This window comes from Octopus bimaculoides, chromosome 24, assembly GCF_046866305.1.
Source record: "Octopus bimaculoides isolate indiv1 chromosome 24, ASM4686630v1, whole genome shotgun sequence".
Lineage (NCBI taxonomy): Eukaryota > Metazoa > Mollusca > Cephalopoda > Octopoda > Octopodidae > Octopus > Octopus bimaculoides.
Window position 1 is genome coordinate 2,288,845 of NC_142951.1, and position 14,473 is coordinate 2,303,317.

General features: G+C 36.3%; 1 long non-coding RNA gene across 7 annotated transcripts in view; it reads right to left on the minus strand.

Moving 5' to 3' along the window:
- Positions 1–14,473, minus strand: part of LOC128250807 (uncharacterized) — a 66,971-nt gene that overhangs the window by 13,651 nt on the left and 38,847 nt on the right. The gene's annotated exons all lie outside the window — the stretch shown is intronic.

The following is a 14,473-nucleotide window of genomic DNA, read 5'->3' on the forward strand; positions in this document are numbered from 1 at the left end:
GCGGTTCGGCTGAACACATCCGAAAGAATAAGTATGAAACTTAAAAGATAAGCATTGGGTTCACTTTACTCAGCGAAAAAACATCCCACTTCAAGGCGGTGCCCCAATATGGCCAGAGTTCAATAACTGCAACAAGGAAAAGGTAAAAGATAAAAAGAAAAAAATTGTGTGATTGCGTCTGCGGGTATCGATTTCGAAGGGGGGGGGGGAACAAAAGGCAGAAAATATTACAACAACCATCCTACGAAGACAGAAAAGTGGGGCAAAAATAAGAATGAAGAGGTTAATCACAGTCCTTAGTTCAACCCCACTGCGTGGCACCTTGGGAAAGTATCGTCTACTTTCGCTCCAGGTCGATCAAAGCTGAGTACAAGTGACTGATGGGTTCCTGTGATGGATCTCTGGAATAACGATACTAAACAGAGTGTTGAGCACGGAGATCTGGGAGTATCTACAGATCGATCCGCTATGTCTCAGCATAGAGATGTCACAACTTCGGTATAACAGACATGAGATTATGGTGTTGCAGGAAAGAATCGCAAGACGGATTCTTGAAGCCGAACTAAACGACAGGAGACCTTGGGGTAGACCAGGAACATGATGGTTGGATAATATTCATAGTCACTGTCCATACCTATCACATGGCAACTGTGTTGGTGTGTTTACGGCCCTTGTAACTTAGTGTTCTGCAAATAAGACCGATTAAATAAGCACTAGTTTTAAAAATAAGTCCTGGGGTCGATTCATACGACTAAAATTCATCAAGGCGGAATTCCAGCATGGCCACAGTCTAATGACTGAAACAAGTAAAAGAACAAAAGAATATATAAATAAGAAATACGTTCTGAGTTCAAATTCCGCTGAGGTCGACTTTGCTTTTCATCCTTTCGGGGTCGATAAATTAAGTACCAATTGCGTACTGGGGTCGATCTAATCGATTCGCTCCCTCCCCTAAAAATTTCAGGCCTTGTGCCTAGAGTAGAAAAGAATATATATAAGATTAAACGCGTATGTGAAGGCCTGTGGTGTAGTGGCCAGGATTTCGCACTCACGATCGCGAGGTCGTGGTTTCGACCTGAAGACAAGCGGTGCATTGCTCCAGTTCACCCAGCTGTAAATAGGTTACCCTGCAGATCGTTTACGAGGAACGACAGCCTGGTCACAATTATTCGTTCGACTGAAATTCTTTAATGCGCTGCTCCAGCATGGTCACAATCCAATGACTGAAACAAGCAAAAGATAAAAGAGAAACTACATGAATCTCGGAAGATTAACTTGAAGCCCAACAGTAATACAGAAATCAGGATTAGTAAAGCATTTGGAACGCTTTGGATTGGATACGAAAAGCTGAAATAATCTTCATCAGAGCCGCAGTTGAATTTCATTTTATTTTCTGGTTCGGCAACATGGACACTTTCGGCTCCCGTAAAGAAAACTCGAAATAGATCTTTTTCGGTGACCCTCAGTTAGCTCTCCATCACGTTGCGTACAAAAGAGGAGTCACACAGACACGCCCAAGATGATCGAGGAAAATGTGGAACTTAGAGCAGTCCCGTTGGGAACATTTTGCTTAAGATCTCCCACTGTAGCGTAGCGCTGTGTACTCTGAAGTATAGAACGCAAAATTGGAAATGATCCGAGAAATAATAAAAAATAATAAGTAGGGTTGCACGGAAAGCTAAACTTCCCACCGGGTCCAGATGCGGCTGTTTCATGACCCCTCTGTAACCAAAGTTTTTACGCCAAATTTGACTTAATAAGCTACCACAGGATACACAAAGTGTAAAAGTGTACGAATCGATCCCCGTCCTTACTTTTTTCTTAAGCCTGGTCTCTTTCAATAAACAGCTAAGTAAAAGGGACGTAAACCCACCAACACCAGTTGTTAAGCAGTAGTGAGAGACAAACACAAACAAAATAACAGAGGCACATATATGACGGGCTTCTTTCAGTTTCCGTCTACCAAATACACTCACAACTGTACAAGAAAGTAGGCTATAGTTGAAGACACTTGCCTAAGGTTCCACGCAGTGGGAGGGAACTCGAAACCATGTGGTTGAGAAGCAAACTTCTTACCACACAGCCACGCCTGCGTCCATCTCTTTCTCTCTCTCTCTCTCTCTCTCTCTCTCTCTCTCTCTCTATATATATATATATATATATATATGCGTGTGTTTGTGTGTGAGAGTTTGTTTGTGTGTGCGAGTGCGTGCGTGTGTTTGTGTATGTGCGTGTTACTTCGTGTGCATGTGTGTGTGTATGTATGTGGATGCGTTTCTGTGTGTGAGTGTGTGTGTATGTGCGTTCGTGCATGTGTATGGGTGTGTGCGTATGTGCATGTGTGTGTGTGCCCGCGCACTTATTTAAGCGGCACAAACAGTCGTTGCAGTACCTTGGGCGAAGGTTTCGCACAGTCGGTTGGTCACCGAACACACGTCGTCTTGTTCGTTATTTACCGTCGACCGCCATTGAGACCGGCATCAACAGTGCCCTTCCCAGCAGGATTTCTTTCTGGTTGTCTTAGTTTAGGAAGCCTTCAGTCTTCTGAGCTAACTCAATAAAAAGAAAAAGGTCCGACTCATCGAGATGGAGTTGGACAGAAATAAAAGATAGAGAGGAGAGTGAAAGAGACTGATTGAATGAGCGAGAGAGAGAGAGAGAGAGAGAGAGAGAGAGTGAGAGTGAAAGAGTGCGAGGGAAGGATGGGGAGAGGAGAAGAGGGGGTGATGAGACGGTGTAAGACCAAATGTGTGATATATATGCATGTTCATGAATATATGTGCGTATGCATACATACAATGATATATATATATATATATATATGCAAACACACACACATATATATATAGACACACACACACATATATATATATCATGCATGAACATGCATTTACACACACACACACACACGCTCATAAATATATATATATATATATATATATATATATACATGCATATATATTTATATATACATATATATACATACATGCATACACACACACACACATACATATATATGTATATATATGCAATGTGTTTGTGTTTGTGTATATGAGTATATGTATATGCATTACATGACTATGTGTATACACCCACATACATATATATATATATACATATATATATATATATATACATATATATATATGCATGCATATGTATATACATACATATGTATGCATGTATGTATATTTAAAGAATAAGAGGAGGAAAGGGGGGAGGCGGCGGGTCATTCAGCTGCGTTGGCGACAAGGAACATGAATGAATAATAATAATGATAACAACAACAACAACAATAACAAGAAGAAGAAGGGGGGAAATTGCTAGCAGATGTAGTTGTAGCTAAAGAGAGCAATTACCACCTTTCAACGGGGTAATAATTGCCTATCTGCCTCCGTAATTGCTCCTTAATATGAGTTTCGATATTGTAACTGATGAATACAATTTTCTGACTGAACGATTTCATGTCAACGAGATCAGCTTGGTTCAATGATATAGATGTATATGTATATATAGAGAGAGGGAGGGAGGGAGGGAGGGAGGGAGACGGGGAGAGAGAGAGGGGAGAGATGGGGGAGATAGGGGAGAGTGGGGAGAGAGAGAAGAGAGAGAGAGGGAGAGAGAGAGAGAGGAGAGAGAGGAGAGACAGAGAGGGAAATAGAAATCAGCTTGGTTCAGTGATATAGATGTATATGTATATATATATAGAGAGAGAGCAAGGGAGGGGGGAGAGAGATAGGGGAGAGTGGGGAGAGAGATAAGAGAGAGAGAGGGGGAGAGAAAGAGAGAGAGCAGAGACAGAGAGGTAAAGAGAGGAAGAGGGAGAGGAGAGAGAGAGGGGAGGGAGAGGAGAGAGAGGGGAGGGAGAGGAGAGAGAGGAGAGAGAAGGAGAGAGAAGGAGAGAGAAGGAGAGAGAAGGAGAGAGAAGGAGAGAGAAAAGAGAGAAAAGAGAGACAGAGAGAGGAGGTAAGGCAGAGAGAGAGGGAGAGTGACAGAGGGGAAATCGATAGATAGACAAACAGAGAAAGAAGAGAAATAGTTACTACTACTACTAGTGTTGCTGGTGCTGCTGTTGTTACAACAAATACCACCACCACCACTACTACTACTATTACTACTGCTACCACTGCCGCTGCTGTAGTAGCTATTATTGCTGCTTTATTCTTGCATTTGTTTCGATCACTGGTGCGGCTGTCATGCTGGAGCACCACTTTAAAAGGTGATTTTGTAGTGATTTTCATTGGTAACTGTTTGTCAAACAGCTAAGTAAATATAATTTCAGAGAGAGAGAGAGAGAAAGAGAGAAAGTACCTTTTGGCTAATTTAAAATATCATGACACTATTTAGGTCTGAGTTCCACCAGGAAACACCAACGTGGATGCACAAACGTCTTCCGTATGTACACGTGAGTGTGTGTGTGTGTGTGTGTGATTGTGGAAGTCCACTCGCGACCGAGTAAGACCGTTTCCTAAACACAGTAAGTCCATACAAATGTTCCGAGGTCTCCAGAATTTCTTGTGCATCAATTTGTTTTGAGTGGATAAAGTATTGTACAACTCGGAACTCACTTTTCTGCGCAATCAGCTATAAAAATCCGTTGAAGCTCAGAGATGGAAATGACCGGAAACCGATCGGAAACCGACTGTACTCCATGTTTATATAAGTTTTACCGTATTTTTAAATATCGAAAGGCTATGGGGGCCCTGTGGAATAAAAGAGGAATCTAAAGAGGGTCCTCAAAAAATGGTTGAGAACCACCAATCTACAGCCAATTCCGGATTGGAATAACTATGCCTTTTATCCTCTCCACGACATCTAGCCCTCTGATTGAAACCTCATATATTGTCAATGGCTGCATATGATATGGGAATAGTTTGCTTCTAGTGATGTTTTGCCTCCATATGAGTCTTATTTGGTGGCTACTGAGAGACCATCGATGGTAGCTTCAATTAGGCATCGTTGGCTGCTCGACTCCATCCTTGGTCCTTGGATGTCTTTCCCAGCAAGTGGTAAAAAAAGCCGTAGAAAATATATAGCTGGAAAAACCGATGAGAAAACGTTATGTCTTTCTGAGGATCTTCGTGATTTCAATAATCGCTCCGATGCAGTGGAACCAAAAACCAATATAGTTGTTAAGGATCGATAAAGTGGGAACAAAAACAGAACGTGAAAAAATACAAGGTTTCTTAGCAAGAAGGACAAGAAAAAAAGAAAAACAAAAACACGAGTTTTTACGGCCAAATTAGAATCAAAGCAAAACCATACAAGACATTAATGCAGTAGAACAACGCAGGAAAGAGAAGAAAACGTAGACTTTGAAGAAATATTGGAGTAATAGATGAGAAAGAGAGAAATATGAGTGAAAAATAAAGGAGAAAAAATATGTTAGGTAACTTGATGGGACGCTGATAGGAGAGAATAACGCTGTGGTATTGGGTAATGTGAAGGAGAGCATTTCGAAGTGCATATCCCACAATGGGACGTGTGACACGAGACTTTGTAACCGACACGTTTTTAAAACATGCGCATTGAAATTTCGATTGCAATGTAAATTGAGTTAGATTTGTCTAGTGGGAGGGAAGCTGAGTTTCTTGTGTAGGCCAAAGATCCTGTCATCCTTGTAGAGTTCGTCTTTAAATATTGCGTCTCGTGCATTGTGTCAAAGGGCAAAATCAGTGAGAAGGAACTTATTTCTCTTACAGGTTAATGAGTCTGAAGTTCTCACCTAACTTTTGAAATTGTACAGTGTGAAGAGGAAAAGACATCCCCCTCCAAGTTCACAATTCTTGAAATATGTTTCCATAGCTGGTTTTTCTGTCGCACACTGTATATACGAGAGGTGAATGGACGGGGCGGGACTGAAAATCGAACTTACATTACCGACTTGGTTTGAGTCCCAGCATAACGACACGAAATCTCTCGTATAGTCAAAGATGGCGTCCTTGTCCATTCAGTGCAAATACACCTATACAAACACACAGAGACAATCAGACGCGATGACGTATACATATATACATACACACACACAAATACATACATACATATATGAATGTATGTATTTATGTATATATATATATGTGTGTGTGTATGTGACTGTGCATGTGTGTGCGCGTGAGTGTGTGTATATGTGTGTGTGTCTGTATGCAAGTGTGTGTGTCTGTATGCATATACCCGAACACAGAAAATACTGAAGTTGCTATCTACCCCAACCACAGCTTAGTTCGGTCGCAGGAAAAATAGAAGTGATCGAATTTTGTTGATTTTGCCCGAGGCGTCCATCATATTACAGTTCATTGAAGAAGATAGGAAAACAGCTCTATTAATTCACCATTGGCGTGGTGGATGCATTGAACATCGCCTCTGTTGAGTTGTATGTGTTTATGAAAGGAAGAAGGCAGAAGAGGAAAGAGAGGAAGAGAGGCAGTGGGTAAGGAAGAGAGTGAGGGAATTAGCGTATGTGTGTGTGTGTACGTGTGTACGTCTGTGTGTGTATCAGTGTATGTGTAGATGTGTCACTGTGACTGCGTCTCTCATTCCCTCTCTCTTTCCTTGTATGTATGTATATATATATATATATATATATACATATATATATATACATATGTGTGTGTGTGTGTGTGTGTGTGTGTGTGTGTGAGGAAATTAGTGTGCGACTATGAGTGTGCCTGAGTGTATATATCTCTGTATCATGTGTGTGTCACACAAACACACATACACACATGCATACATACATACATGTATATATATATATACGTATATGCATAGTGTATGTGTGTGTGTGTTTGTGCGTGCGTGCATGTGTGTATGCGCGCGTGCGTGTGTGTGTGTGTGTGTGTGTGTGTGTGTGTGTGTGTGTGTGTGTGTGTGTGTGTGTGTGTGTGTGTGTGTGTGTGTGTGTGTGTGTGTGTGTGTGTGTGTGTGTGTGTGTGTGTGTGTGTGTGTGTGTGTGTGTGTGTGTGTGTGTGTTTGCATGTGTATGTGTGTATACGATGAATGAAAATCTCCCCCTACACTTTCCCGCCCTTGTATGACTCTGGTTGCAGATTTTGGTAATTTTTAAGTTTTCCGCTCACTTATTTTTCGACGATTTCGTTAATTGTTCACTCGAGGCGGGCCTAATAGCCGCAGCCATTGTGTGTATGTGTGTGTGTGTGTTTATGTGTGTGTGTGTGTGTGTGTGTTTATGTGTATGTGTATGTGTGTGTGTATATGTGTATGTGTGTGTGTTTATGTGTATGTGTATGTGTGTGTGTGTGTGTGTGTGTGTGTGTGTGTGTGTGTGTGTGTGTGTTTATGTGTATGTGTATGTGTGTGTGCATATGTGTTGTTCTGTATTAGTTTGGTTGTAAATGGATTGGTTCAAGTGTGAATGTGCGTGTGTGGAAGTGTGTGGCCGTGTGATTATGTGTGTAAGTGTGATGGTATGTATGTATGTATGTCATTGTATGAGTGCATGCGTGTGTGGCTATGTGTTAGAGCTCGTGTCGGCGTATGTGTGAAGGTAGACGTATAAAACAATGTTCTTAACGTGTCAGTGTGTATGTGGATGTCGTCGAGATAGAGCGTGTATGTGTATGTGTGCGTGTTTTCTAATGTGTCAATACTTCAGCGCATCTGTGTTAATATGTGTATGCTTATGTGTTTGTGCGCTCCGGAGTGTGCTGTGGCGCTTATATATATATATATATATATATATATATATATATATATAGTGTTTCTCAGTGAGTGTGTAGCATTTTAACGTTTCTCAGGGTCTTATCTTTAAAACGTCTATAGCTATCTATCTATCCCTTTCTCTCTTTCCCTGTCTCTCACTCTCTCTCTCTCTCTATGTATACATATGTGTATATGTGTGCGCGTAAATATATATATGTCAGTATATATATATATGTATATATGTCAGTATATATATGTATATATATATATATATGTCAGTATATATATGTATATATATATATATATGTATATATATATATATATATATGTCAGTACATATATATATATATATGTCAGTACATATATATATATATATATATATATATATATATATATATATGTCAGTACATATATATATATATATGTCAGTACATATATATATATATATATATATATATATATATATATATATATATATATATATATATATATATGTCAGTACATATATATATATATATATATATATATATATATATATATATATATGTCAGTACATATATATATATATATATATATATATATATATATATATATATATATATATATATATTAAGCGTTTGTGTCTTTTGATGAATCTGAAGTAGTTGGTGCCTCACTGAAATGATGGATTAAATATATTATTCATTCACTGTTTGCTAGTGATAGAACCGAATAAAATAAAGAACATATATATATATATATACAATATATACATATATATACACATCTCTCTCTCTCTCTCTCTGCTTTTCTTTCTTTCTCTCTTTCTTTTTATCTATGTCTCTCTCTCTCTCTCTCTCTCTCTCTCTCTCTCTCTCTCTCTATATATATATATATATATATATATATATATATATATATATATATATGTTCATGTGTGTCAACATGGAGGACAGCTAATGTTAAAGATTCATTTAACATAACATAAAAGTAACGTAACACGAAACGCCACATAACTAATTTTCCTTGTTATCACACTCGTTCGCAATATTCTTTATTCTATTCCTTGTTACTTTATGTTATTTGAATTCAACCGGATGACGAAACATACATATGTTTAGAAAATCTCCGCTTAAATCATGGCGTAATTCTGTAAAATTGATTGAAGCAGACGACAAAGATATGTACGTATGTATGTATGTATGTATGATTGCTTATCTCTCTTTCCCTATTTCTTTCTTTAATCAGTTCCCTTCCATTTGCTGTTCATCTTCCTTAGTCTTTCTCTTCCTCCCTCTCTCTCTCGCTCTTTCTTTGTATATATGTGTGTGTGTGTGTATATGTGTATATATGTATAGATGTATGCGTATGTGTGCGACTATGTAGCTATCTCTCTATAACTGTGTGTCTGTGTACCTGTCTGCTTGTCTGTCCGTCTGTCTGTGTCTCTGGCGGTCTCTTTCTGTATGTATGTATATGTATACATATGTGTGTGTGTATATATATATATATATATCGTAAAATATATTTGCCAAATAAATATGGCGATCCCATAGACGACGATGTTACTGGGACCGCTACGTTTAGTTGGCAAATATATTTTACGATGTCGTACTGTTACTGTTTACTTCTTGCTCAGAGACTAAATATAGCCTCTATACACACACACACACACACACACATATATATATACATATATATATATATATATATGCCACGACGACGATGAAGAAAACCTAACTACCTAACCACGTAACCTAGGGGCTATTCTATATTGGTTTTTCTCCTGATTGTTGAAGAGGACTAATAAATAGTGAGAGGCCGAAACAGAACTTTGAATTAATTCTTTAATGAACCGAGAGTAGAGTTTTATGGTTAAGAGATTCGTCTTATTTTTCAGAAATCTTATTTGCTTGTTCATTTATGGCGTTCTGTTTTTTCTAATTTATTTTCGAAGTGTTTGTTAATCCAGGGTGAAGAAAATCAACAGAAGATTGTTTTTTTTGTTTTTTTTGCTGACAAAACACATGTGTTTTGCTTTGCTGTTAATGAAAACCGATTAACGATGACAAGAAACGGAACGGAAAGAGAAACTGCGAGTTAATAAGGGAAAAAATAAGAAATTAATTCAATGAAAAGCATGTTTTAAATGTTTTATATATATATATATATATATATATACATGTGTGTGTGTGTATATATATATATATTATATATATATATATATATATACATGTGTGTGTGTGTGTATATATATATATATATAGACAAATGCATATGTGTATATGTATATAAATTCCCATATCCAAGATATATATATATATATATATATATATATATATATGCTTTTATTCATCTATGCGTATGTATGAGTTTATATGTGTGTAATAGATCCTTTAGGAAAGAAGTGGAGAGTACTTAATGCAAGGCGTACTGCATATTATTTATTGAAACTGAAAAATTATTGAATTTCTGGCTAAGCGATTATCAGGCGAGAATCGTTACTTTTTTTTCCCTCAATATTTGGGTTGGTTTCATATGTAACTATATGAAATGAATTCATTCTTTTGCCTATAGCTGTCACTCTGTTTGGTTGATTTCTAATAATCATATCCAACATTATGTGCAGTCGTCGTCGTTTCATTTGTTAATTCATTGTCTATTCTTTATTTTAACTAGTTGATATTTGTTATTTATCAGAATATTATTGTTTACCACTAATTTTGTTTTCCTCTATATTATTTCCTCTTAGCAAACTTAATGCTCATTTCATCTCTTTTCGTCTATTGCGCAATCGCATTTTGATTTCTCCTCAGTTTAATCGCATTTTACGATCATTGTTTATTTGTTCATCGTTTCGGTTGGTTCAGTAGCCATCAAGGGACTCTGAGGTCGTCAAAGTGGCGCCGTATATGATTTGATTGTTCTACCCTCCTTTGGTCTGCGCATTGATTACGCCATACATATCATGTTGTACTAATGCATACATACATACATACATACACACACACACACACACACACACACACATATACATATATAAATATATATATACGTATATAAGTATGTATATATATATATATATGTATATATATATATGTATATATGTATATGTATATATATATATATACATATGTCTGTGCCTTCGTGTCAGTGTTTACATCCGCGTAACATTAGAGATTCGTCAAAAATGACCGATGGAATAAGTACCAGGCTTTAAAGGAAAAAAAATAATGCACAGGGGTCGATAAGTTCAACTAAAATCCTTCCAGGCAATGCCCCAGCATGGGCGCAGTCTAATGACCGGAACAAGTAAACGATAAAAGAAGGGTAAAAGATAAATCTGACTTTCTTGTTACCGTGTATGTTGTGAATAATTCCTGACCAATGTTGGTTGCAAAGCTTTTTTGATAAAACTGAATGAATTTCGGAATCAATTGCTTAGATTGTTCATGTTTACCTTTCGGCAGGCTTTAAGTTTCTTACAGTTGACTCTGCTAGCTTCGTCTCAGCATAAGGAAAAAAGCCTTAGAAGGTCTCTCAGAAAACTTCAATTAATATTATATGTCATCATTTACCAATAAAACGTCCTGTTTGCTATTGTATGGAATCTTTGCTAAACTTTTGAATTGAACTTCTTGGAAATATATTCTGGCCATATGGAATAGGAATACAAAATTATGAACCTGTCTAAGAACATAACGTTTCGGAAGAATTCACGTCCTTTTACCTGTAAGCTGTATCTCACCATTTTGCTCCCTTCCACCACTAACTGGGGTTTTAAGTACAAGTCATCCTACAAATTCCGAATTATTTCAAGAACACAATAATGGGTTTTCTGGAATCATTTCTCGCATCAATTGTTGCGATATTGTTTGAGAGAAAACTGATGGACAACTTCCTGTTTCTTTAGGCTAATTTGATAAATGTTCGATTGTTTCGTAAACTTTGGTTCTTTGTTCTATCGGAATCGGATTTTCTGGTAAGTGATCCTTTACATGGGGATATTCTTTGTTTCAGTTGCTACGTAGGAAACAACTATTATCTCTTTAGCTTAGGTTCTTTCATCTTCCGGAAACGGATTTTATGGCTGGAGACATTCTAACTTGATTTCATAAATTAATATTGATACACATGGAGTAACACACCCGCGCGCGCTCACACACGCGCGCGCGCTCTCTCTCTCTCTCTCTCTCACACACACACGCGCACGCACCCCCACTCAAATTTGAAGATAAATATTTGTATCTACATATCTACGTATATATATTATGCATGCATATATGTGTGTGTAGGTATATATATATATATGTGTGTGTGTGTGTGTGTGTGTGTGTGTGTGTGTGTGTGTGTGTGTGTGTGTGTGTGTGTGTGTGTGTGTGTGTGTAATATTAATGGTTTATTAGGAAACCAATAGACTTTATACAGGGCTGCAAGGAGAAGTGCTCAGAATAATTGAGACAAGAGTAAAATATTAGTTAGGGAATAAAAACGCTGGGTTAACGACTCAACATATCACCCCCCCCCCTCAATGAACATATATAAGAAATACAACATAATCCGTCAAATATAAGGAATAAGAAGATATACCGTAAGAAAAATAGCGTAAGAAGAAATAATAAATAAAAGAATGATAAATATATAAGATGCAAGAAACAGAATATATAGTATAAAATTTTATACACAAATATATTGTTTCAACCGATAACATACAAATGAAAAAAATTGAGTTAAATGTATATAATACACGTAAATATCAATTCATAGAAGTTAAAATAAATACGAATAAAAGTTAATACGAATGAAAGGAATAAAAATTTCAAATATATAATATAATATAGGTCGATATAAAATAAAGTAAAATAAGATAAAGAAATGAGGTACCATAAAGTAGTCCATCGGTTAAAAATCAAGGACAGAATTGATTTAACACCATTTAGAGTTAAAGCACAAAATTCTTCATCTCCCCCGGGCATATTTTACAATTCAAAGACAGTAGACACCAGTAGGCAAGTCCGCACCAGTTAGGTATGTACAAGAGTGAATAACAGGTACCCAGCAGGTATCAGCAGGTAAAACATGTAAAAGGAAAAATAATTCTTATAAAAGAGTAAATATATATAATCAATATGGACCAGCCTTAGACAAGCCCATGCAAATAATGGAAAGAATAAAAAAAAAAAAAGTGCTATTTTAGAATAGTCAAACAGGCTGCAGTATCAAAACCAATCTTCGAGGTTTCAAATCGCCCTAACGCAAACTATTACACTTGTTATTATCTATTGCTTTTAAATTTATTTTTATTGCTATACAGTTTCAAGAAGGTGGAGGAAAACTTATGGTTGCAGAAGGGGATTACCTCGGTGAACTTATTTAAGGTTTTTGGTCCAAAAGACCTGAATATCGCAAGGGATTCCCTAATACATAAAGAACATTTACTAATATTTGCGTTAAAGTAGGGGGCCCTCGATATAATAGACCATTCAAGAGAGCACTTTATATTCTTCTTCTTGAGATCATATAAATACACACACACACACACATATATATATATATATATATATATATATATATATATATATATATATATATATATATATATATATATATATATATACGTACATACATAGATACATACATACAAACTTACGTACATACATACATACTTACATACATCCATACATACTTACGTACGCAACACATACACATACAGGTACAGTGAAGGGCTATAAAGTATGTAGATATAGATTTAATACCATTCTTAACGGTTAATGAAATGCCTAATTTTCGTTTTCTTTTAACTGATTTTACATCGTCCGGCAGCTATGATCATCAGCATCGTTAAAAACGAAAGACAGAAAAAAAAGAAAACAAAACAAAAACGACAAATAAAAAAAGACATGCCAAAATAATAGTAAAAACAAAACAAAGTAAACAATGGCTGTGTTGTCGGGAGATGAGAAATATATCGTTTCGAGGAAGATCTTAACCTTTGTAAAGGTCGAAATTTGGTACGACGTAAGTACACGAGAACCAATGAACCAATGTTGATGATGATGATTAATAATAATAATAATAATAATAATAATAATAATAATAATAGAGAGATCACCAAGATGAGAAGCTAGACAATAACAGACCAGACATAACAATAATAGGAAAGGCAAAGCGAATTTGCTTACTAATTGATCGATTATGCCCGTTTGATTCCAGGATCGTAAAGGCAGAGAAAGAAACATTAGAAAAACTAGAATCCCTTTAAATTTGAAATTGCAAGAATTTGGAATATAAAGACTGTAAATGTTGTGCCTATAATAATTGGTGCATTGGGAATTGTGAGTGAAGATATAGACAAATAGTTAGAGTAGATTGGTATAGAATGTCTTGTAGAGCTTCTATAGAAAGCTTGGTGCTTAAGGACAGCAAGGTTTATCAGGAGGGGGTCTAAGTACTTGAAAGACAATTGAAAACCTGTAGATACATAAGGTTACAGGTAGTAACACGCTACTCAATTCAATCTCATAAAGAATGAAAACAAATCATCAATAATAATAATAATAATAATGATGATGATGATAAGATCCTAAGGGAGATCAATGAAAAATCAAGGAAGTTTGTGAAAAAATCTCGACGACCCCCACCCACCCAATGAAAAAAAATGTTGAAAACAAAAAGTTTCTAAATATGAAATTTAAAAAAAATTGTAATCCAAAACAAGAAAATTGATGAAATTTCAGTCGGAAATTACAACCAAATTAGAAATAATAAACGAAATTTTGAAATATATAAACAAAACTATGACAAGAAAAACTGATTTCTGAAACAATTTTAGAAAAAA